At 39.1% G+C, this 24,546-nt stretch overlaps 2 pseudogenes; one reads left to right on the top strand and one right to left on the bottom strand.

Annotated features, from left to right (window-relative positions):
- Nucleotides 1-9,044: 9,044 nt before the first annotated feature.
- LOC100448348 (lupus La protein-like) lies at nt 9,045-10,153 on the bottom strand (annotated as a pseudogene).
- Nucleotides 10,154-16,527: 6,374 nt separating this feature from the next.
- LOC100447982 (rac GTPase-activating protein 1-like) lies at nt 16,528-18,750 on the top strand (annotated as a pseudogene).
- Nucleotides 18,751-24,546: the final 5,796 nt, after the last annotated feature.

Below are 24,546 nucleotides of genomic sequence, written 5' to 3'. Positions count from 1 at the left end.
ATTTAACTCTCCTGCATTTCATTCTTCATTTCAACCCCTTCTACCTATTAAAACTTTTCCATTCTTACCTTTATAAACCTCTCAGCAACATTTAATACAATTGCCCACTTCTGCCTTCTAGAGTCACTCTCCTCTCTCTGCCTCTGAGTGTGTCATCACACTCTCCATGTGTGGAAGGTAGCTTCTAAGATGGTTCCCAATGGTCCTCACCTTCCACATGCCCCTGTGTAATCCCCTCACCTTGTGTGTGGGCTGGATCCAGGGACTTCCTTCCAAATGAACAAGATATGGCAAAAGTGATGGAATGATACTTCTGGGATTAGATTACAAAGAGTCTGGCTTCCATCTTGCTCACTCTTTCTTGATCTCTTTTTTTTTTCACTTTTACAGAAACCAGGTGCCATGTTGTGTGCTTCCCTCTGGAAAAGACTACATGGCCAAAAATGGAAGGAGGTGTCCAGTCAACAGTCAGCCAGGAAGTAGATCCTACCAAGCACCAGCTGGCGGGCTTGGGGGCAGGTCCTCCCCAGTTGAGCTTTGAGATGATTGCAGCCCCAGCCAACACCTCAATGGGAGCCTGCAAGGGAGCTTGGGCCAGAGAACCCAGCTAAACTGAGCCTGGATGCAGGGTCCACAGAAACCATGAGAAAATAAAGAGTTGTTTTAAGCTGCTAAATCTTAGGTTAATTTGTTACACAGTTATGGATAACTAATACCTCAGAGATTAGCAAACCACAGCCCATGGGCAAATGTGGCCCACGACTTGCTTTTGTAGTGCCTGTGAGCTAAGAATGGTTTTTACATTTTTAAATGATTGAAAATTAATAAAAAGAATAAGATTTCCTAAAGCATAGAAATTACATAAAATTCAAATTGTATCCATAAATAAAGCTTCACTGGAACACAGTCACATTTATTCATTTGTGTATTGTCTATGGCTGCTTTTGTACCATAACTGCAGAGTTAGGTAGTTGTGAGAAAGAGTCCCTGTGGCTTGCCAAGCCCAGAATATTTGACTCTACAGAAAAAGTTTTCCATTCCTTCTCCACCTTTGCTGGCTCCAACTCCTCTGTTGGAACTCTAAACATCCTACTTTCTTAGAGCTCTGTCCTAGGCCCTTAGTGGCTTCAATTGTGTGTGTGCACGTGTGTGTGTATACATATAAATGGTATTCAAAAATATGGGAATGGTTTGAATCTATGTGTGTGTATATGTGTATATATGTATATATGTATATATGTGTATATGTGTATATATGTATATATGTATATATGTGTATATATGTATATATGTATATATGTGTATATATGTATATATGTATATATGTATATGTACATACATGTATATGTACATGTATGTATATGTGTATATACATACACATATACATATTATATGTGTATATACATATACACACATGTACGTGTATATATACATACATATACACACATGCACATGTGTATATATACATACATATACACACATGTACATGTGTATATGTACACATACATGTATGTATATATACACATACATGTATATATACATATACACATACATGTATATATACATATACACATACATGTATATATACATATACACATACATGTATATATACATATACACATACATGTATATATACATATACACATACATGTATATATACATATACACATACATGTATATATACATATACACATACATGTATATATACATATACACATACATGTATATATACATATACACATACATGTATATATACATATATACATACATGTATATATACATATATACATACACACATATCAGATAACATTATGAAAGTTACATCATATGAAATATATAATGTATCTAATTATATATTACAATTTCATGTTTGTACTTCTATATCTAATAAGCTTCTCAAACTTAACATGTAAAAAATAGGAGTCCTCTGCTTCCTTTTACCTCCAAATCCTATTTTCTTCTTTTCTTTCCCATCTCAGAAGATACTATCATCTACCCAGTTGGTCTACTAGACATTGAGTGATCCTCAGTTTCTCCTGATTCCTCATCTTGTATATACACTCCATCAATAAGACATATATTTTGGACTACACTCAGTCCATTCTCAATTAGTTCCTGAAACACAACATCCATTTTTTTCTTCTTATCACTTCTCACAATCTATAATTATTGTAAGTATTTATTTAATAGCATATTTTATATTTCCTTAACTAGAATTTAAACTCCTTGAGGACAGGGAGGGACAGGGTACATTGTCTTATGCACTATAATATCCTCAATGCCTGGCTCACTATAAATACAGGCTGGGCGGTTAATAAATATTATTGAATAAATAAGCCTGGTAAATGCCTGATAAGCAGAAGCTATAGCTCAGCAGGCATTAATTTACTTTTAAAAAGTAATTTAATTGGGATACTATAGTCTACCTTTTTTGTATGTATTTATTTGTGTATATATTTATCTTTTGCCTATTTGTTACTACATTTAATAGAAGCAAATATCACTGCACTCCAGCCTGGGTGACAGAATAAGACTCCTTCTCAAAAACAAAAAAGGGCAATGAGAGAAAAAGTTAGTTCCTCTATTTTTAATTAGAGTATTTCATTAAACTATATGTTTAGAGAATAAATAGTTACGTTATTTTAATGACTAAAGAAATACTGTGGCTTATATATGATCATTTATAAACTACAGTTTAAAATTTATAAAAATATAATGCTAATTATATATATTATGTAAAGGTATCACCAAGGAATATGCTATCTTTGAACAGTGCCTCACACTGCCTAACAGTTGTATTAGGCAAAGTAAGAAAAATCCAGATAAGTAACAGAAATAAAAAAAAATACCTACAAAGGTATATTTAAATAAATAAGTTAATTCCATTATGAGGCCTGTTACTACTCACTCAAACCAAATGTAAGTTGTTACATGATAAAACTGAATTATTGCTTTATATCATTCTATTTTCCTTTGACTTTACAACCTAGTAGTAATGTGTTTATGTTCTGATTTCTAATTGATTCAGTATTTTCTTTAATTGGGATACTATAGTCTGCTTTTCATCTTCCCCTGACCCCAGCTTATTGAACTCAGGCATGACCAATGAAATGTGAGCAGAAGTCATTGTTGCCACTTCTGGGCAGAAACTTCAAGAGTCAGTGTGTGTTGGGTTACACTTTCTTTCATTTCCCTCTACTGAAAGGCCAGAAATGTTTCAGACAGAGGTTTCTTCCTCACTTTGGCTCAGGAATGAATCCTGTGAGTAGGAGAGGTATAGCTGACCCAAGATGAACATAAACTTTTATTGCTTTAAGCCATTACAATTTTGGAGTCATGGGTTACCAGAGCATAATGTAGTCTCTCCTTGTCTTTGAACATTATATATATTTGGAACAATATATATATATTATATATATTTGGAACAAGCATAGAAAAAACTTACATTGATGGGGCACTGACTAGAAAAAGGCCATTTTAAATTCATAAGGGAACAAAGTTGTAGAATATTTTAAAGAAATCAAAACTTACTATTTTCAAATATAACAAGAACCTCAAATAGGGGAGTAATAAATAGACATTAAATTCTAATAGAAAGCTGACACATGGAGATAATCTATTTAATTAAACAATATAATCTGTTAGATACAAATTGTAATTTAAGAACAAACGAAAGATGTTGGTGTGCCATTTGTTTGAGAGATGTGCTCTTTAACAAGTTAATTGTTGTCAACATGGTTAGGTTAAGGAAGAAAGCATAGTTCTAGCCAAAGTGTTAGCCTGGAGATGTTAGCAGATGGAATGAAGAAAGAGAGAGTGAAATATATGTATAAATTTGAAAAAAGGAGAGGGTAATTGAATAACATAAGGAATATCATTTGAGAATCATGTCATACAATGTAAAAGGCTGATTGTCAAGTAATGCTCACTTCCAAGGTTTTGTCGTATCACTCTAGTTTCCAAACAAATGGAATTTCCAAATAAATCAAAACTGCAAAACTCAATAGAGGATTAGGAAACTAGAAAAAAACTGTAGAAATTAATTTTTGTGTATGTGCTTAAAATGTCTATTGTATTTTACATGACGCATTCTTACCAGAGAAATGACACTCTAAAGCAAAGATATTAACACATCCAAACCTGGTTCAGAAAGCCAGGATTCACAGCCTTAGAGCAGAGGTTCCCAAAGGATTAACTTTTCTGGATTTGCTTTATAATTTTGGCAGTAAATGTAAAACATTTAAAGTTCATCTGAAGGGACTATTTTGGTGTAAATATTGGAATATGACAAAATTCATGATGCAATATGCATCCTTGCTTTTGTCCAAAGCAGTAATTCAGGTCAAATTACAAAATGCAGTACGATCTCAATATGAATGAGCGGCACCTGTGACTTTGAGGCAATGAAGATAAAAACAGCTGAAAAGACTCCTGCTCAGCAGCATCAGAGTAATTTCCTCAAAATCTTTCAGTAGTCTCACGTTTCACTTTGGGCCAAGCAGCAGAAGTGGAAAAGTGGTTAGAAATGATCAATGAGCAAGTAATGCCAAGGAAACTGAATGGCCTGGAAGGAAACTGGGAAGTTTCCCAGTAACAGAAGAAAGTCAGTAAAATAGAGCTTGAAGGTAGAATGGAGGGCACGGAGATGAACAATGCCCGGGGTGAGGCAAAATAATGCACAAAAAGCCAAACAGGGCCAGCCAGAAAAGGCATGTGCAAGAAAAGTAGGACAATAAGAGCATGTGTCCTGCCAGATCAAAATGGAAAACATATTTATACATGTCTTTCAGAGGTGAGCCAGATTTTTAGAATTTATTTTGAAGACCCAAGAGTATTTGGGGGATGGGGTGGGAGTGGAGGGAATAGGAGAATATTTAAGAAAGTACAGAATTTAATTGAGCAATGATTATTGAAGTGGTTGAATAAATTTCTTAACATGTTATTATACTTTCTTTAAAAAATAAAATGTTTTTTCTCTTTGAAGAGAAAATAAGTCAAGGATTAAGGTATAATCTGCTCAAGGCTCTGAGTTGTGAGTGGGTGTTAGGCTGTGGAGGGAATCCACAGAGTTAGCAGTTATTGGGAAATATTTATTTCTCCCTGAGTAATCATGCACCAGCCAGACTTCCAGCAGGTTACTAAAAAGGCTGCAATGATTCTCTAGAATCTTCTCCTTTCAGTTGAGAAAAGAACCTAGCTCCTCAGTCTCCTTTTTAAAGGTGTCCGAATGTTGGAGCAGGATCTCAGATTACAGCTGATTGCAGCAGTGGGAGGTCAGCTATTCACTCCTGGAGTTCACCAGCCAGAGTTCATACTACAGGGGCTGTTGCTCTCCACCAAGCACACAGATGTCTCCTGCCAAAGGGAAGAATTTAGCTGACTATGGAGGAACAGGGAAGAGTTTCTTTAGACTCCATTGTGGAAGTCCAATTCTTAGTGGAACTATTGTAAGTACGGGCTGTTAAAAAAAAAAACCTGCCCGTTGTTATTTAAATTTTTAATATAATTTTTTGTTGATACATACTAATGATTTATATATTTATGGGGTATATATTGTATTGATTTGTTACTTATAGGATTTGAGGAGGCACACTAAGTGGATACACATGTTACTAAACACATTACAGAACCATCAAAATAACATAAAAGATCTAAAGTCAAATAGACAGAGGGTGAAAATGAGAGAAATACAAACTAAGAATTGTTAGGATTGAGCTCTCAAATTAGCTCGACTTCTTGGCAGCCAAAACACGATGGGCTATGTCATTCTCATCACGGCCTGATAAAATTAAGCACGCTAGTTCCTCAGGAAAGACAAGATTTCCTCAGACTCTAAATTCACAGTAGAATAGACTCCACCTCCTAGATAACTCTTAAATTCTGCTCCTAACATCAGTGTCACAAATCCAATCCAAAATACCAGCAGCTCTCATCTAGATTACTTTAGCAGTGTCCAATCAGTGTCTTCAGATCGTAGCATAGTCCCCACACCACCACAAGAGTGGTCCTTTTAAAATGCAAATATGATCATATCTCATTGCTGTGAAGACAAAATCCAAAATCCTGAGTGCTGCATACAAGACCCAGCATGATCTGGTTCCATCCCACTTCTCCACCCAAATGACAACATACACTTAGGCAAATGCTCTGTTTGGCAGGCTCTCTCATCTCCTTATTGTCTCCTCTTTAATTGCTAACTCACATTCTCTATTATTTTACACCCTACGCACAGGTTTTACCCATCTGACCCTTAAGTCGTTTGACTTTTTGAGGTTGTTCTTTTTTGGCGGCCAGATTTCAGCACAGGCCAAAGTGGTTTTTTTTTTTTTTTTTTTTTTCAGATGGAGTTTTGCTGTTGTTGCCCAGGCTGGAGTGCAATGGCGCAACCTCCGCCTCCTGGGTTCAAGCAATTCTCCTGCCTCAGCCTCCTGAGTAGCTGGGATTACAGGCATGTGCCACCATGCCTGGCTAATTTTTGTATTTTTTTTTTTTTTTTTTTTAGTAGAGACGGGGTTTCTCCATGTTGGTCAGGCTGGTCTCGAAATCCTGACCTCAGGTGATCTGCCCACCTCAGCCTCCCAAAGTGCTGGGATTAGATGCATGAACCACAGCTCCCGGCCTTCCAAAGTGGTTCTTCAAGGAACTTCAGCAAAATGGCCTGAGCCTATTTAGGCATCCTCATTTTCTTAAACATGAGTAGCCTCTAATACCTAATTAAGCTCATTAGTGGATATCGAACTATACCCATAACTCTACTACCAAGCATGAAAACAAGGGTCAAACTGAATTTTATGATATATTTAAACATTTTATGTGCTAGCAGGCAAAGAAACAGTCATATAATGTTTTATAAACTCTGTGATGTTCCAGCTCTTGGTCCTTCCAAGTTTCTACCCTGTATAAGAGGTTCACTTGAGGAAATGTGACAATGTTCCAATATGAGATGCTAACGTCATAGCTCAGTTTAGACAACAATTCTTTAAGTCGGTGATTGAACACAGGACTGATTCAGAATTAAGCCTTCTTTTCCATTCGGGAAAGTATAAGCTTTCATGTAAAAATGAAAGTGTTTTTCTCCACACCTCTAACATCACTTATCTATCCACTGGGAAAAAATAATTTATCACGTCAGTAGTGGTAACTAAAAAACCCTTAATTGAAGTTAAAGATAACCAAAGTGCTTTTGGTAGCCTCTTCTGGATTATTGGCTTTTGGTCAAATACCAACTAACCAGCCCTGAGGTATGTATAACCTAAAACTAAATTATGCGTCTTTATAGATCCATTTCTTAGGCTAAAGTATTTAAAGTAAAATACTAACCACATTACAGATACATACCATTCCAAAGAACAACAGTAATACTAAAAGATAACTAAAATAGAACACAGAAAATACAGAAAAATGGATTTTTACATCTCTTATACATACTATCAAATGTACTTTTTTTCTCACCTATATTTTTGACAGAATTCAGAGAAACATCAGTTCAAGACTGAATTCTCAAGCAGACACTCTCCTATGTAGGCTAAAAAAATGATCAGTTTGCTTTATATGCAAAATATACTGGTAGCAAAGTTGATATTTAACTATAAAAATCTGGGAGAATGACTTGTGCTTTTGGTTGAAAAGAGCATTGAATTGTAATTTGCAAGACTTTCCTAGAGTAGAGGGTTGATACTGCTCAAGGCAGCACAGACATCTGACAGTTTTGGCCTGGGATATTTTAAGAGATAAATGCTCTTGCTTGGTCTTGATGAGAAAAGAAGTTTGCTTAGAATGTCTTATTTTGAACATTACTTCCAATTGGACAATTTGCTATCAAGTTGATTTTTGCTGAATTATTACAGAAATTATTCTGGTTATTACAGAAATTACTTAGGCCTATATTTTATCATCATCAACTTCAACATTGACAGCACATCACATGCAATGACATATTTATCAAATGATTTCTAGGTATAAAGCTATATATTAGATTATAGGGGTTTACAGAATATGTCAAAAATATGGACTTTGAGGATCTTTTAGTAAAAGTAAATTTAAATTTTGCTTCCTTAAGCAAATGTTTCATAAGACTCTTATACACAATGTCTATTAAACAATCATTTGGTGAAGAGGGAAAGTGTATGCAAGACCTATCTATTCATGACTCCAAAATATGTATTATTTAATTCAAAAAAGTGTCTGTATTTATGAGGAGGATTTTTATTAATGTAAAAATAACTATTATACTTTTAATATCACATTAAAAAACAGTCAAATCTGACAGGCTAGATTTATAGATGTTGAATCTCCCCTGCTCCAAAACCATTACACATACATATATTTATGTAAATATTCAGATGTTTGCCATTATGTAGACAAATACCTGGGGGATTTAATTTATTCCATTTCATTTTGTCTTATACAGTATGATTTCCATTGTTTTAAAAATTATATGCACTTGCAAATACATATACATATATAGATAGACATGAACTTGCCTCCATATACATGGAAGATGTCTGGAAAACAATATAAAAAACTGTTAGTGGAAGTCACTTTCGGGAAATAATTTGTAGGTAATGAAGGACTTTGTTTTGCCTATTTTTATTTTGGAAATTAGACAAATATATATGAATGCGAGAGAATAGTTTAATGAGCCAACATACCATTATCCAGCTTCAGCAATCACACATTCCTTATTGCTCTTGTTCTGTTTCATTTATCACTTGCCAAACTTTGTAGATTATTTTGTTTTTGTTTTTTAATAAAGAATATATTTTATTAGCTCGTACTAACATATTATCATATTACAAAGGCAATTTAAGGGAAGACTCTTCCTTTCAATACTTGAATAATCTGAAACAACACAAACAGAACTATGCATTTTTAAAAAATCCTCATTTAGATAACAAAAAAAGACAAGTTAAACAACAAAAAAACTTCTCCTTTCTCACATATGGACATTGAAGTGGACCTAATTTGTTTTTCATTTTAAAAGCTCCCCAAAACAAAAAGCAGCTTAAAACCTAATACAACGAATAAAAAATGTGTTTACTAAACTACTGGTTTACTAAGCTACTGACACCATTTTCTGTTGTTTTGATGCAAGTTCTTCTGTCTGTTTCTTCTCTTGCTCATTTCACTAGTCTAGTAGCACCATTTTCATCCTGTTCACCATCATTAGCAGATTGTTTTTTTTTTTTTTTACCTTGAAACGTACTTTTCCTTTAGCAGACCCAGGCCGGACAGCTTAATTACCCTTTCCTCTTCTTTTAAATCTGCAACCTTTTGACTTCTATTTGTTTACGGATTCTTGTGTTGGTCTTCTAAGATTTTTTTCAATGCTGCTTTTTCCACCTCTCCTTCTAGTACTTCCCAATTCACTTCTTTGTTCTTAATTGTAGGTTACCATTACTTGCGTCTTTGGCTTTACCCAATACTTCCTTGACATTTACTTTAATTAGAATTATTCCATCCCCTGTTCTGCTCCTCTGACAAGGTCTATTCATTTTATTTCACCATGATTTGAGAAAAGAATGTGTAAATCTTCTCTACAGGTTTGATCATCTAAGTCACCTGAAAATTTCAGCAAGCATCCAATCTTTTCTTCTAGATATTTCATTTCAGCATCTTCTTCTAACTTTTGTTTTTCTTCTCGCTCTTGATTAGCTCTTAATTTAGCTTTCACTTCATTTTGTTCTCTTTCTTCATTTTTTTTTTTTTTTTTGGCAAAGTAATCTTCCTTGAAAAGTATTAGCAGTTCTGTGTTGTTGTATTTCTGGCCAGGGGTCTCTACAAATTTCTTGGCAGATTCAATGCTACCAAACATAGCAAAAACTGATCCCTTAAATGCTTTATGCAATGTTCCTCTCATCTGAATATTGTACTTGACCTTTATCTTTTAGCCATTCTTTTATGTCATCAAGAGTTGTATCAGTTGGGAAGCTGTTGATATAAACAGATCTGTTTTTACATCAGTTTTAGACTCATCAGTCACCTCAGGGAGGGGCTTGCGTGGAGACCTTCTGAATTTAGTTTTATCTTCACTGATTTCCATGAGTTCTGCCTTGGATTTTCTCAGTGCTTCTACAGTTACAGTAAAATCTGTTGTTAGATGGCTTAACCTGTTGAATTTCATTATCTTCAAAGATACCCAGCTTTCAATCATAGCGCACTGCAGCCTCAAACTCCTGGGGTGAAGAGATCCTCCCACCTCAGCCTCTGTAGTAGCTGGGACTATAGATGTTCACCATTGCACAAAATATGCCAGGGCCGGGTGCAGTGGCTCATGCCTGTAATCCCAGCACTTTGGGAGACCAAGGAAGGAGGGTCACTTGTGGCCAGGAGTTTGAGATCAGTCTGGTAATATAGTGAGACCCAGTCTCTCTATATAAATAAAGTAAAATATGCAACAACTTCTCCATATCATCAAATAGTTAATCGATGTTCAAATTTCCCCAATTATCTCATGCCTTTTTTGTCACTATTTTATTCTAATCATGAGCCAAGCTAAGTCTACCTGTTGCATTTAATTGATTTAGATTTATTTTTAGTCTGTAACAGTTCCTTCTTTTTTTTTTGTCATTTATTTAACAATGAAGTCAGTTATTTGTTGTGTAGAATGTCTTATATTCTGGATTTTAGAGATTGTATACCTGAAGAGTTATTTAATATGTTTCTCCTTTTCCTGCATTTCCTGTAGAGGTTTGATCAGATTCAAGTATATATATATATATTCTTTTTTTTTTTTTTTTTTTTTTTTGAGAATGGGTCTCATTCCATCACCCAGGCTGGAGTGCAGTGGCACAATCTTGGCTCGCTGCAACCTCCACCTCCCGGGCTCCAGCAATCCTCCCACCTCAGCCTCCCACGTAGCTGGGACTACAGGTGTGTACCACCATGCTGGGCTAATTTTTGTATTTTTTGGTAGAGATGGGATTTTACCATGTTGCCCAGGCTGGTCTTGAACTACTGGACTCAAGTGATTTCCCCCCTCGGCCTCCCAAAGTGCTGGGATTACAGGGGTGAGCCACTGCGCCCAGCCAGATTAAAGATTTATTTCAATGGTTTTTGGCAAAATATATTTCAGAGGTTGGGATGTGGCTAGTCTAGAATGGTCTCAGTTGGATCAATTCAGCTCTACTCCATGTGGTCTCTCCTCTTTCCGGGGGGTGACCCCAGGTTTATTCCCATAGAGATTGCAGGGTGTTCAAGGAAGGCTGATATTGTTTAGCTGTGTCCCCACTTAAATTTCATCTTGAACTGTAGTTCCCATAATCTACATGTGTCATGGGAGGGACCTGGAGGGAGGTAGTTGAATCATGGGGGCAGTTACCCTCATGCTGTTCTCATGATAGTGAGTTCCCAAAAGATCTAATGGTTTTATAAAGGGCTTTTCCCCTTTGCTTGGCACTTCTCCTTACTGCCACCATGTGAAGAAGTATGTGTTTGCTTCCCCTTCCACCATGATTTTAAGTTTCCTGAGGCCTCCCCAGTCCTGCAGAACTGTGAGTTAGTTAAACTTCTTTCCTTTATAAATTACCCAATCTTGGGCAGTTCTTTATAGCAGTGTGAGAATGGACTCATACCATAAATTGGTACTGAGTAGTGGGGCGCTGCTGTAAAGATACCCCAAAATGTGGAAGCAAATTTAAAACTTGGTAACAGGCAAAAAAGCTGGAACAGTTTGAAGGGTTCAGAAGAAGAGAGGAAAATGTGGGAAAGTTTGGAACTTCCTAGAGACTTGTTGAATGGCTTTGACCAAATGCTGACAGTGATATGGACAATGAAGTCCAGGCTGAGGTGGTCTCACATGGAGACGAGGAACTTCTTGGGAACTGGAGTGTATTATTCTGTTTCACGCTGCTTATAAAGACACACCCGGTACCAGGAAGAAAAAGAGGTTTAATTGGACTTACAGTTCCACATGGCTGGGGAGGCCTCAGAATCATGGCAGGAGGCAAAAGGCACTTCTTACATGGTGGAGGCAAGAGAAAATGAGAGAGATGCAAAAGTGGAAATCCCTGATAAAACCATCAGATCTCATGAAACTTATTCACTACCATAAGAACAGTATAGGAGAAACCGCCCCCATGATTCAAATTATGTCCCACCGGGTCGCTACCACAACACGTGAGAATTATTGGAGTATAGTTCAAGACGAGATTTGCATGGGGACACAGAGCCAAACCATATCATGGAATAAAGCTGACTCTTGCTATGCTTTAGCAAAGAGACTAGTGGCATTTTGCCCCTGCCCTAGATATCTGAAGAACTTTGAACTTGAGAGAGACAATTTAGGGTATCTGCTGAAAGAAATTTTTAAGTGGCAAAGCCTTCAAGAGAAAGCAGAGCATAAAAGTTTGAAAAATTTGCAGCCTGATGATGCACTAGAAAAGAAAACCTCATTTTCTGGTAAGAAATTCAAGCCAGCTGCAGAAATTTGTATAAGTAATGAGGAGCTGAATGTTAATCACCAAGACAATGGTGAAAATGTCTCCAGGGCATATCAGAAACCTTCACAGCAGCCCCTCCCATCATAGGTCCAGAGGCCTAGAAAGGAAAAATGGTTTTGTGGACCAGGACCAGGGACCTCCTGCTCTGTGCAGCCTCAGGACATGATGCCCTGTATCCCAGCTGCTTCAGCTCCAGTCGTGGCTAAAAGGTGCCAACATACAGCTCAAAGAATGTTGCTTCAGAGGGTGCAAGCCCTAAGCCTTGGCGGCTTTCACTTGGTGTTGGGCGTGTGGGTCCACAGAAGTTCAAGAATTGAGGTTTGGGAACCTCTGCCTAGATTTCAGAGGATGTATGGAAATGCCTGGATGTCTAGGCAGAAGTTTGTTGCAGGACCGGAACCCTCATGGAGAGCCTCTGCTAGGGTGGTGCAGAAGGGAAATGTGGGGTTGGGAGCCACCCCACCGAGTCTCTACTGGGGCACTGCCTTGTGGAGCTATGAGAAGAGGGCCACCATCCTCCAGATCGATCCCAGAATGGTAGATCCATTGACAGCTTGCATCGTGTGCCTGGAAAAGCCACAGACACTCAACGCCAGCCATGAAAGCAGCTGAGAGGAGGCTGTACCCTGCCAAGCCACGGGGCAGAGTTGCCCAAGGCTATGGGGGCCCTTCTCTCACATCAGTGTGACCTAGATGTGAGACATGGAGTCAGAGGAGATGATTTTGAAACTTTAAGGTTAATGACTGCCCTACTGGATTTGGGACTTGCATGAGGCCTGTAGCCCCATTGTTTTGGCCAATTTCTCCCATTTGGACTGGGTGTATTTACCCAATGCCTGTACCCCCATTGTACCTAGGAAGTAACTAACTTGCTTTTCAATTTTACAGGCTCATAGGCAGAAGGGATTTGCCTTGTCTCAGTAAGACTTTGCACTTGGACTTCTGTATTAATGCTGGAATGAGTTAAGACTTTGGGGAACTGTTGGGAAGGTATAATTAATTTTGAAATGTGAGAACATGAGATTTGGGAGGGGATAAGGGTGGAATGATATGGTTTGTCTGTGTCCTCACCCAAATCTCATTTTGAATTGTAATTCTCATCATCCCCACATGTCGTGGGAAGGACCCACGACATCATGAATCATGGGAGCGGTTATCCTCATGCTGTTCTTGTGACAGTGAGTGAGTTCTCACGAGATCTGATGGTTTTATAAGGGGCTTTTCCCCCTTTGCTTGGTGCTTCTCCTTCCTGCCACCATGTGAAGAAGGACATGTTTGCTTCCCCTTCTGCCATAATTGTAAGTTTCCTGAGGCCTCCGCAGCCCTGCAGAACTGTGAGTCAATTAAACCTTTTTCCTTTATAAATTACTCAGTCTTGGGCAGTTCTTTATAGCAGCATGACAACAGACTAATACAAAGGCAGAAGAAACTCACAAGTGCTTTTTCAAGCCCTTGCTTACTGTCTGTGGGCCAAAGGAAGTCACAAGACTTAGTTCAAAGTTGGAGTGTGAAAGACTGGATGCAGAGAGGTCACTAACTGGGACCTTTATAAACTAACATATAATACAATATCAGGTTGTCTATTTTGTCATATTAAATTGATCAGTAGATTCAGGTGTTGCCTTCTCAATATGCCTATCTTTTAGGTAATGATGATACACCAATTCTATCATTACTTCTGCATTTATTGGCATACACTTAAATTCTTCTGTAAAGGAGCACTTACCTCCTATAAATTATTTGCTTATGCTAAAATACAGGATGAATATGTATTTCCATGTATTTGTCATTTTCAGAATAGTGAATTGGTACCATAGCATTCCAAGGGGTCCAATGAGTTTTTTAAAAAATTATCATGTTAAACTCATGGATTTTTAACCTATTTGAGAAATTTTGGTCCATTACAGTCATTATTCCTTTTCATACTTGATATGGTTTGGCTCTGTGTTCTCCCCCATATCTCATCTTGAATTGTACTCCCATAATTCCCATGTGTTGTGGGAGGGACCCAGTGGGAGATAATTGAATCATGGGGGCGGTTTCTCCCATACTGTTCTCGTGGTAGTAAATAAGTCTCACAAGATCTGACGATTTGATAAGGGGAAACATGTTTAGCTTGGCTCTCATTCTCTCTCTTGCCTGCTGTGATGTAAGATGTGCTTTTTGCCTTATGCCATGATTCTGAGGCCTCTCCAGCCATGTGGAACTGTAAGTCCAATGAAACTTCTTTCTTTGGTAAATTGCCCAATCTTGGGTATGTCTTTATCAGTAGTGTGAAAACAAACTAATACAATACTCAAGCTGCCCCATCTTTTCCTAGTGGCAGTACCTTCAATTAGGCTCCTGTGTCTTTTTAATGTGATCCCAGATAGCCTTGTTGCTTCCTTATATGGCTAGATCTTCCAAGCTCATCCTGCTGCAGAGGTGGATTCAGCTGTTTCTCCAGAGAGTCCTGGTTCCTTTTACTGGGGAATATTTGAAGACTGCACAATATGGGTTCTAGGAGATAGGAGTTTTAAACAACAGATTCTGCGTGAACAACATTACAGTCTTGCAAATGTGGTAGACATGTAGGTGTAATTTGTTTGTTTTCTTTTGTAATACACTAACCTCCACTTCATTCTTCTGGGAACAGCATTTCATCTTTTGGGAAATTGCTTTTTTTCTCACTTTAGTTATTTGTTTTTAGTCATCATACTCTGCCTCTCTAGGTCTAAGCACAAGCGTGTCACCAAAGTCCTCTGCCAGAATCTTTTGAACCGGAACAGGAGAAAGAATTAAGTTACCAACAAAATTTTGAGAGGTGCTGGAGCTGTCCATCAGCCATAATATCTACTGTGTGTAGGAGGCTGGTTTGATATCCCATATGGTTTGGCTCTTTGTCCCCACACAAATCTCATGTTGAATTGTAATTCTCAATGTTGGGGGAGGGACCTGGTGGGAGGTGATTGGATCATGGGGCAGATTTCCCCCATGCTGTTCTCATGATAGTGAGTTCTCACAAGATCTGATGGCTTAAAAGTGCGTGGCTCTTCTCCTCTTGTGCACTCTCTTCTGCTACCATGTGAAGAAGGTGCTTGTTTCCCCCTTCACCTTCCACTGTGATTGTAAGTTTTCTGAGGCCTCGCAGTCATGCTTCCTATACAGCCTGTGGAACTGCGAGTCAGTTAAACCTCTTTTCATAAATTACCCAGTCTCAGGTAGTTCTTTAAAGCTGTGTGAGAACAGACTAATATAACATCCTTGGTGAATTCAGTATCTATGGGGATATTCCATCTATTGCCTCTACCTCAGATATCTCTAACTTTCTCAAATGTATTGGCTTGGACTTGTTGCCACTTTAGCCTCTCACTCCCATTACCATTATGTTAAAATGTTTCATTAACTGGAACTGCTCTGCCTCTGAAATTTTAACACTTGCAGCCACCTCACTGATCACAATCATTTCTTTCACCAGTGCTCTCACTTTGGTATTTATGATTCACAAATTTTATACCCTACTGAGATCGCTGGTCCCCTAACTTCTCAGGGTTCCTCCTATCTTCCCTTTCCAGCCTACCCTACAAAATGCATATCTTTACTCATGCTCATTGCTCCTGGGTTCTTTTTCCAGAGTCTGCCTGCAGAACTGTCACTATGAAACAGACCAACTCTCCCTTCTAGTCTTAGGTCCTTTTGGAGAAAAGCACACAATAGTATGTGCCTATTAAAAAGCCACTAAAAATTCATGGTCTGATGCCTCAGCTGAGATCTACTGTGTTGTCTGGCACTTTCCTCTCTGATATGGTTAGGCTTTGTTTTCCCATCCAAATCTCATCTTGAATTGTGATCCCCATGATCCCCAGGTGCAGAGGGAAAGACCTGGTGGGAGGTGATTGGTTCATGGGGGCGCTGTTCCCCATGCTGTTCTCCTGATAGTGAGTTTTCATGAGATTTGATGGTTTTATAAGTGTCTGATAGTTCCTCCTTCTCATGCTTGTTCTCTCTCACCTGCCACCATGTTAAGATGTGCTTCAGGAGCTGGGCACACGGCCGCTGCTCTGCCCTTGATTGATGTGCAGAGCAAAGTGAAGGGCTGCCCAGGTGAGGCCAGGCTGACTGAAAAGGATGGATACTACTATGCTGAATATGCGGAATCTGTTTGAGCAGCTTGTGCGCCGGTCGGAGATTCTCAGTGAAGGAAACGAACTCCAATTTATCCAGTTGGTGAAGGACTTTGAGGATTTCTTTAAAAAGTGGGAGAGGACTGACTATGAGCTGGGGAAATACAAGGATCTTCAGATAAAAGCAGAGACTGAGTGAAATGCTCTGGATGTTATGCTGAAGCATGCACATAATCAGGTGGATGCAGACATCCAAACGGAGAGCTGAGGCTGACTGGGAAAAGCTGGAGTAACAGGTTCAGCTGACTCGAGAGATGTTCCTGTGTGACATATCTGGCAGCATTCAACTAAGCGGGGAGCAAAAATCAGCTTTGGCTTTTCTCAACAGAGGCCAACCATCCAGCAGCAATGCTGGGAACAAAAGACCATCAATCATCGATGAATCTGGTTCCATTTTATCAGGTATCAGCTTTGACAAGACCGATGAATCACTGGATTGCGACTCTTCTTTGGTGAAGACTTTCAAGCTGAAGCAGAGAGAAAAGAGGCGCTCTAGTAGCCGACAGTTTGTTGATGGTCCCTCTGGACCTGTAAAGAAAACTCGTTCCATTGGCTCCACAGTAGACCAGGCGGAATGAATCCATAGTTGCAAAAACTACAGTGACTGTTCCCAATGATGGCGGGCCCATCAAAGCTGTGTCCACTACTGAGACTGTGCCATATTGGACCAGGAGCCAAAGGAAAACAGGTACTTTACAACCCTGGAACAGTGACCCCACCCTGAACAGCAGGCAGCTGGAGCCAAGAACTGAGACAATGTGGAAATGCCACAGGGTAACAGAGGGATGCGCCTGCATGACTTTGTCTCCAAGACGGTTATTAAACCTGAATTCTATGTTCCATGTGGAAAGCAGATAAAATTTGGGAAACTATCGCTGAAGTGTCATGACTGTTGTGTGATCTCTCATCTAGAATGTCGGGACCACTGTCCCCTTCCCTGCATTCCTACCCTGATAGGAACACCTGTCAAGATTGGAGAGGGAATGATGGCCGACTTTGTGTCCCAGACTTCTCCAATGATCCCCCCATTGTTGTGCATTGTGTAAATGAGATTGAGCAGAGAGGTCTTACTGAGACAGGCCTGTATAGGATCTCGGGCTGTGACGGCACAGTAAAAGCTGAAAGAGAAATTCCTCAGAGTGAAAACTGTACCCCTCGTCAGCAAAGTGGATGATATCCATGCTATCTGTGGTCTTCTAAAAGACTTTCTTCAAAACTTCAAAGAACCTCTTCTGACCTTTTGCTTAAACAAAGCCTTTATGGAAGCAGCAGGAATCATAGATGAAGACAACAGCATATCTGCCATGTACCAGGCTGTTGGTGAACTGCCCCAGGCCAACAGGGACACATTGGCTTTCCTCATGATTCACTTGCAGAGAGTGGCTCAGAGTCCACATACTAAAATGAATGTTGCCAGTCTGGCGAAAGTCTTTGGCCCTACAATAGTGGCCCATGCTGTGCCCAATCCAGACCCAGTGATGATGTTACAGGACATCAAGTGTCAACCCAAGGTGGTCGAGCGCCTGCTTTCCTTGCCCCTGGAGTATTGGAGTCAGTTCACGATAGTGGAGCAAGAGAACACTGACCCCCTACATGTCACTGAAAACTCAAATGCCTTTTCAACACCAGATATTAAAGTGAGTTTACTGGGACCTGTGACCACTCCTGAACATCAGCTTCTCAAGACTCCTTCTTCTAGTTCCCTGTCACAGAGAGTCTGTTCCACCCTCACAAAGAACACTCCCAGATTTGGGAGCAAGAGCAAGTCTGCCACTAACCTAGGATGGCAAGGCAACTTTTTTGCTTCTTCAATGCTCAAGTGAAGTCACATCTGCCTATTACTCCCAGCATTGATTGACTATAAGAAAGGACACATCTGTACTCTCTGCTCTACAGCCTCCTCTACTCATTACTACTTTTAGCATTCTCCAGGCTTTTACTCAAGTTTAATTTTGCATGAGGGTTTTACTAATATTATATATAGCTCCCCTTCCTTCTCCTTGAGTCACATAATATCAGTACCTTGTTCTGGTCTTTGTTGGGAGCTTTTAGATGAGACATCTTTCCAGGGGTAGAAGGGTTAGTATGGAATTGATGGTGATTCTTTTGGGGAAGGGGGTTATTACTCCTTTGGCTTAAAGCCAAATGCTGCTCATGGAATGAACGATCTTTCTCTAGTTTCATTCAAACTGATTTCCATGAGACAATGACAGAAACCCTACCTATCTGATAAGGTTGGCTTGTCTCAGGGTGGGAAGTGGGAGGGTGGGGCGAAGAAAGGGTTACACCATAAGATTTAGGATGCCTCCTTCTAAGAACTGGAAGTTCTTATTCCCCATTATGAACTGAGCTATAATATGCAGCTTTCATAAAAATGGGATGCACTGAGGACAGAATTAGTGATGGGAGTACGCATAGCTTTAGTTTGGATGATTAGGTCTTTAATAGTGTTGAGTGGCACAACCTTGTAAATGTGAAAGTACAACTTGTATTTATCTCTAATGTGCCATTGGCTGAACCTTGGGTTAATTTGGGGTCAAAGTCAGATTTTCTTTTAAAATTGAATTCATTCTGATGCTTGACCCCCATACTCCCAAACTTGTCCAGTGGAGCCCAACTTCTAAAGGTCAATATGTTGTCCTTTGGCATCCCAACTAACAATAAGGAATAGGCTATAAGGGAAGATGGTCAATATTTTCTGTGGTAAGAAAAGCCAGTCATTTTTTCTTTGCACTTTGGATGCTGAAATTTTCCCATGGAACACAGCCACTTCTAGACAGATGTGAGGTTTTTCTTCTGTTAAAATTATTCTTAATTTCTGTAAAAATGATTTTCTTCTATAGAATGTTTGACTTCATATTGACCCTTATCTGTAAAACACCTATTTAGAATAATATTTGGAAAAAAGCAAATAGCTTTTTCAAAATAGAAAAAAAAAAATGTGCCTCTTCCCCTCCTGCCATGATTGTTGTAAGTTTCCTGTAAGTTACAAAGTTTCCTGTTGTAAGCCTTCCCAACCCTGCGGAACTATGAATCAATTAAACCCCTTTTCTTTATAAATTATCCAGCATTGGGCAGTTCTTTATAGCCGTGTGAAAACAGACTAATACATTCATAGATTCTCTCACTTCTCAGATGGCTATTTCAGACCTTTCCCTAGCTCCTCTCCTCACTACAGCTTACTCTAGTCTCTTGCCCTCAATCTCAGCTGATGACCTCATTTTTAACTTTCTGTTAACAATGACTCTGATTTGCTTTTAAGTGTCAGACACTTAGCAAGATGCTTTGAATGCATTATCGTATTTACACATCAAAATAGCGCTATGAGTTAGGGATAAATATCCCATTTCACCTAAGAGAAAATGGATTCTAAGAGAGGTTAAACAACTGTCCCAAGAGTGTCCAGTATGCTTGTATAACAAACCACCCCAGTTTATTGGCTTAAAATAATTAACTAGAATAATTTCTTATGAGTTCTGTGTCCATGGGCTGGTTCTGCTGCTCTGGACTGGACTCAGTCAGGCATCTGCTGTCAGCTGGCAGGTCAGCTGGGATCTTGGGACAATCCTTCTTTATTCTATGTGGTCTCTTATCTCCTTCCATGGGCTACACCAGGTCTATTTTCACAGAAACCACAAGAGTCCATGAAAGGAAGTAGAAACACCCAAATGTCCTTCAAGCCTCTGCTTGCTATCCTATGGGCTGAAGTAAGTCCCATGATTGAGCCCAGAGTCAGAATGAGAGTGAATTACAAAATTGTAGGGGGGGAGGGAACTCATAAATTGGGACTATAAATGAAATTGATCTACCACACGTAGCTAATCAGTTGTACAGATGAATTTCAAACCCAGATCTCTTAACACAGAGCCCATTTTCTTTCCTCTATTCTCACAGCTTCTTCACCAACAAAACCCCAGAAGTTATGAGGCAAGAATTCTAATGTTTTTCTTCCCCCTCCCCACAAAGTTTCTCTGAATCCATCTATTTTTATCTCTCTTCTCTCGTGTGAGGAAAAATTTTGCCCCTTCTTTGTTCAATTTTAATTGCCCCACTTGGACTATGGATCCTACTTCTTCCTTCCTCCTCAAGAACTTTGCTTCCTCAAACACCCCCATCTATCCTTGACCTTCAGCCTCTCGTCTGCAGTGCCCCTTTTCTCTCATCATATAAATATCCTTGACTCTTCTTTTAACCACATGATTTCCTTTAGCTTTCCCTTTGTGTTTCTTCAACCTCCCCCTCTCCACCTTTTACCTTCTATTGCCATTCAGCAGTCCATAAACTAGTTTCTGGCTCCCTTGCCCTCATGAAAAGAGGCTCTTGCCCAAGTCACTCATGATCAACTTACTTATTTTTTTGGTCTGAGGCATTTTTAGAGTTAGTATATTAAGGTCGGTGAGGATAAGCTGTAGAAACCAGTTCCTAAATCTTAATGGGATTACCCAATAAAAGTTTAGTTTTCATTTAGGTCATGATCTCCTCATGTATTTGCTTGTTGTCCTTCCTTGTGGTGACCTGGGGCCTTAGGCTCCTTTCATCTTGTGGCTCCACCATCTCCTATGGACTTAAGGCCCTCCACTGGAGCTCTGCATCTGGCAGCTGAGGAGTGAAGAGTGTGGAAGATTGTTTGTTAGAAGGGGACAGGGCCAGCGAGAAATTTATCCTTCTACCTTTATTCCATCAGCCATAACACAGCCTGCAAGGAAGGCTGGAACATGCATTGTAGCTGTCTTCCAGTTGGAAAAATAAACTGGTAAGAATACAGCAGTTCTTTACCAAAGTCTGCCATCCTTCTTTCTTTCTGACACTCTCTCCTGTGTCTTCCGTGACACCATTCTCTCTTGGTTTGTCTTCAAATCCTGGCTGCTTATTTTCAGTCACGCACAGGTCCTCTTTCTTTTATTCATTTCCTTAAATGTTGGCATCCCCCTGCACTTTGTTCTTAAGTCATTTCTCTTCTCACTAAATATTCTCCCTGGAACATTCCACAAATAACCAGCAGATCTATCTCCATCTTTTTGTTCAGACCCCGATGTAAAACCTGCTGTTCTTCCTTTAAGTCTCCATTTTGGTAAGTGGGCATCTTCCCTGGTCACCAAACCAGAAAATGAAGTGATCCTACATTCTTCCCTTATCCTCTATAACTGAGGGTCTCAGCCTCAGCACTATTGACATTTTGGGCCAGATAATTATTTGTTGTGGGACAGGTTCTGCACATTGTAGGATGTTTAGCAGCATCCTTGGCCTTCACCTGCTAGATACCAGTAGGGAATCCCTTCCCATGTTGTGACAATCCCAAAAAATATCCAGACATTGCCAAATGTCCCCTGGGAAGGGGGAGACTGTCTCCAGTTATCTCCAGTTAAGAACTGCCCTATAAAATCATCCAGTCCTACATTTCAACCCTGGCAACATTTTCTTTCTTCATTTAAATCTTTTTGCCATTCTTTCTTTCTTTCTTTTTTTTTTTGAGACAAAGTTTCACTCTGTCACCCAGGCTGGAGTGCAGTGGCACAATAACAGCTTACTGCAGCCTTGACCTCCTGGGCTAAAGTGATCCTCTGACCTCGGCCTCCCAAAGTGCTAGAATTACAGGTGTAAGCCACCTCGCCTGACCCATTTCATTAAATTTCACATCATTTCGCCTCTAGATGTTTCCAATTGCCTGCTCTCCGGCTGTGGCAAATTTGCTGACCCAACAGTAATTCTTGACTCAAATATTCCTTGCTACCATGCACTAAAGAAAAATGTAATACTTGTTTTTCAGCCTCATTTTCATCTAAGGATAGCCAGGTGACATGATGTTGCATGGAATATTAGGTTCATGAAGGGGAGCTAGTTGAACTTAAAGGTTAACAGCAAAGCTTTGGAATCATCCAGCTTGGATCATTGCATCTCGGCCTCATCACTCTGATAGTTGTGTCACCTTAGGAAAGTTACTTAAATTCTATGTGCCCATCAGTAAAACTGGGATAATAGTAGTACCAACCTTATAGTATTATTGTGAAGATAAATGAGTTAATATGTATAAAGTGTTTAGTATAGGCAAACCTTGTTTTATTGTTTATTCCACTTTGCTTCATTGTGCTTCACAGAAATTGCATATTTTACAAATTGAAGGTTTGTGTCAACCCTGCAAGGCTATCACTGAGCAAGGCTATCAGTACAATTTTTCCAACAGCATGTGTTCACTTTGTGTCTCTGTGTCACATTTTGGTAATTCTTGCAATATTTTGAAAGTTTTCATTATTATTATATCTGTTATGGTGATCTGTGATCTTTGACATTATTAGTGTAATTGTTTGGGGGCACCAAGAACTGTGCCCATATAAGACAGTAAACTTAATCAATAAATGTTGTATGTGTTCTGACCACTCCACCAACTGGCTGTTGGCTGTTTTCCCACCTCTACGCCTCTCCTCAAGCTTTCCTATTCCCTGAGACACAACAAGATTCAGCCAATTAATAAGCCTCGTTTGTAGGTGTTCAGGTGAAAGGAAAAGTCACACAACTCTCACTTTAAATCAAAAGCTAAAAATGATTAAGCTTAGTGAGGAAGGTAGTCAAAAGTTAAGACAGGCCAAAAGCTAGGCCTCTTGCACCAAACAGCCAAGTTGTGAATGCAAAAGGAAAGTTATTGAAGGAAATTAAAAGTGCTACTCTAGGGAACTCACATATGATAAGGAAATAAAACAGCCTCATTGCTGATATAGAGAAAGTTTAAGTGGTCTGGATAGAAGACCGAACCAGCTACAATATTCCCTTAAGCCAAAGCTTTAACCAGAGAAAGATCCCAACTTTTTTCAATTCTATGAAGGTTGTGGGAGGTAGGAAGCTACAGAATAAAATCTGAAACTAACAGAAGTTGATTCATGAGGTTTAAGGAAAGAAGCCATCTCCATAACATAAAAGTGCAAAAGCGAAGTGCCAAGTGCTGATGAAGAACCTGAAGCATGTGTTCCAGAAGATCTAGCTAAGATCATCAGTGGAGGTGGCTACACTAAACAACAGGTTTTCAATGTAAATGAAACAATCTTCTATTGGAAGAAGATGCCATGTAGGACTTTCATAGCCAGAGATGAGAAGTCAGTGCCTGGCTTCAAAGCTTCAAAAGACAGGCTGACTCTCTTGTTAGGGGGTAATGCAGCCAGTGACTTTAAATTGAAGCCAATGGTCATTTACTCTTATGAAAATCCTAGGACCCTTAAGATTTCTTTCAAAATATTACTACTGATTGACAATGCACCTCATCATCAAAGAGCTCTCATGGAACTATATAAGGAGATTAATGTTGTTTCCATGTTGCTAATACAATATCCCTTCTGCAGCCCATGGATCAAGGAGTCATTTCAACTTTTAAGTCTTATTCTTTAAAAAAATTTGTAAGGCTATAGCTGCCATAAAAGTGATTTCTCTGATGGATCAGGGCAAAGCAAATTGAAAACATTCTGGAAAGGATTCACCATTCTAGATTCCATTAATAACATTCATGATTCATGGGAAGAGGTCAAAATAATATTAAGAGAAGTTTAGCAGAAGTTAATTCCAACCTTCATGCATTACTTTAAGGGGTTCAACACATTAGTGGAGAAAGTAACTGCAGATGTGCTACAAGTAGCAAGAGAACTAGAATTTTAAAATGGAGCCCGAAGATGTGACTGAATTGTCCCAATCTCATGATCAAACTTGAACAGATGGGGAGTTGCTTCTCAGTGATACGCAAAGAAAGTACGTTCTTGAGATGGAATCTACTGTTGGTGAAGATACTGTCAGCATTGTTGAAATGGCCACAAAGGATTTAGAACATTGCACAAACTCATTTGGTAAAGTAGTGGCAAGGTTTAACAGGATTGACTCCAATTTTGAAATAAGTTCTACAATGGGTAAAATACTATGCTATCAACTAGCATTTCATGCTACAGACAAATCTTTCCTGAAAGAAA

Source organism: Pongo abelii, chromosome 10 (genome assembly GCF_028885655.2).
Source record: "Pongo abelii isolate AG06213 chromosome 10, NHGRI_mPonAbe1-v2.0_pri, whole genome shotgun sequence".
In the NCBI taxonomy this organism is placed as follows: domain Eukaryota; kingdom Metazoa; phylum Chordata; class Mammalia; order Primates; family Hominidae; genus Pongo; species Pongo abelii.
Note: the sequence above shows the minus strand (reverse complement) of the source record. Positions and strands in the feature narration are given on the sequence as shown.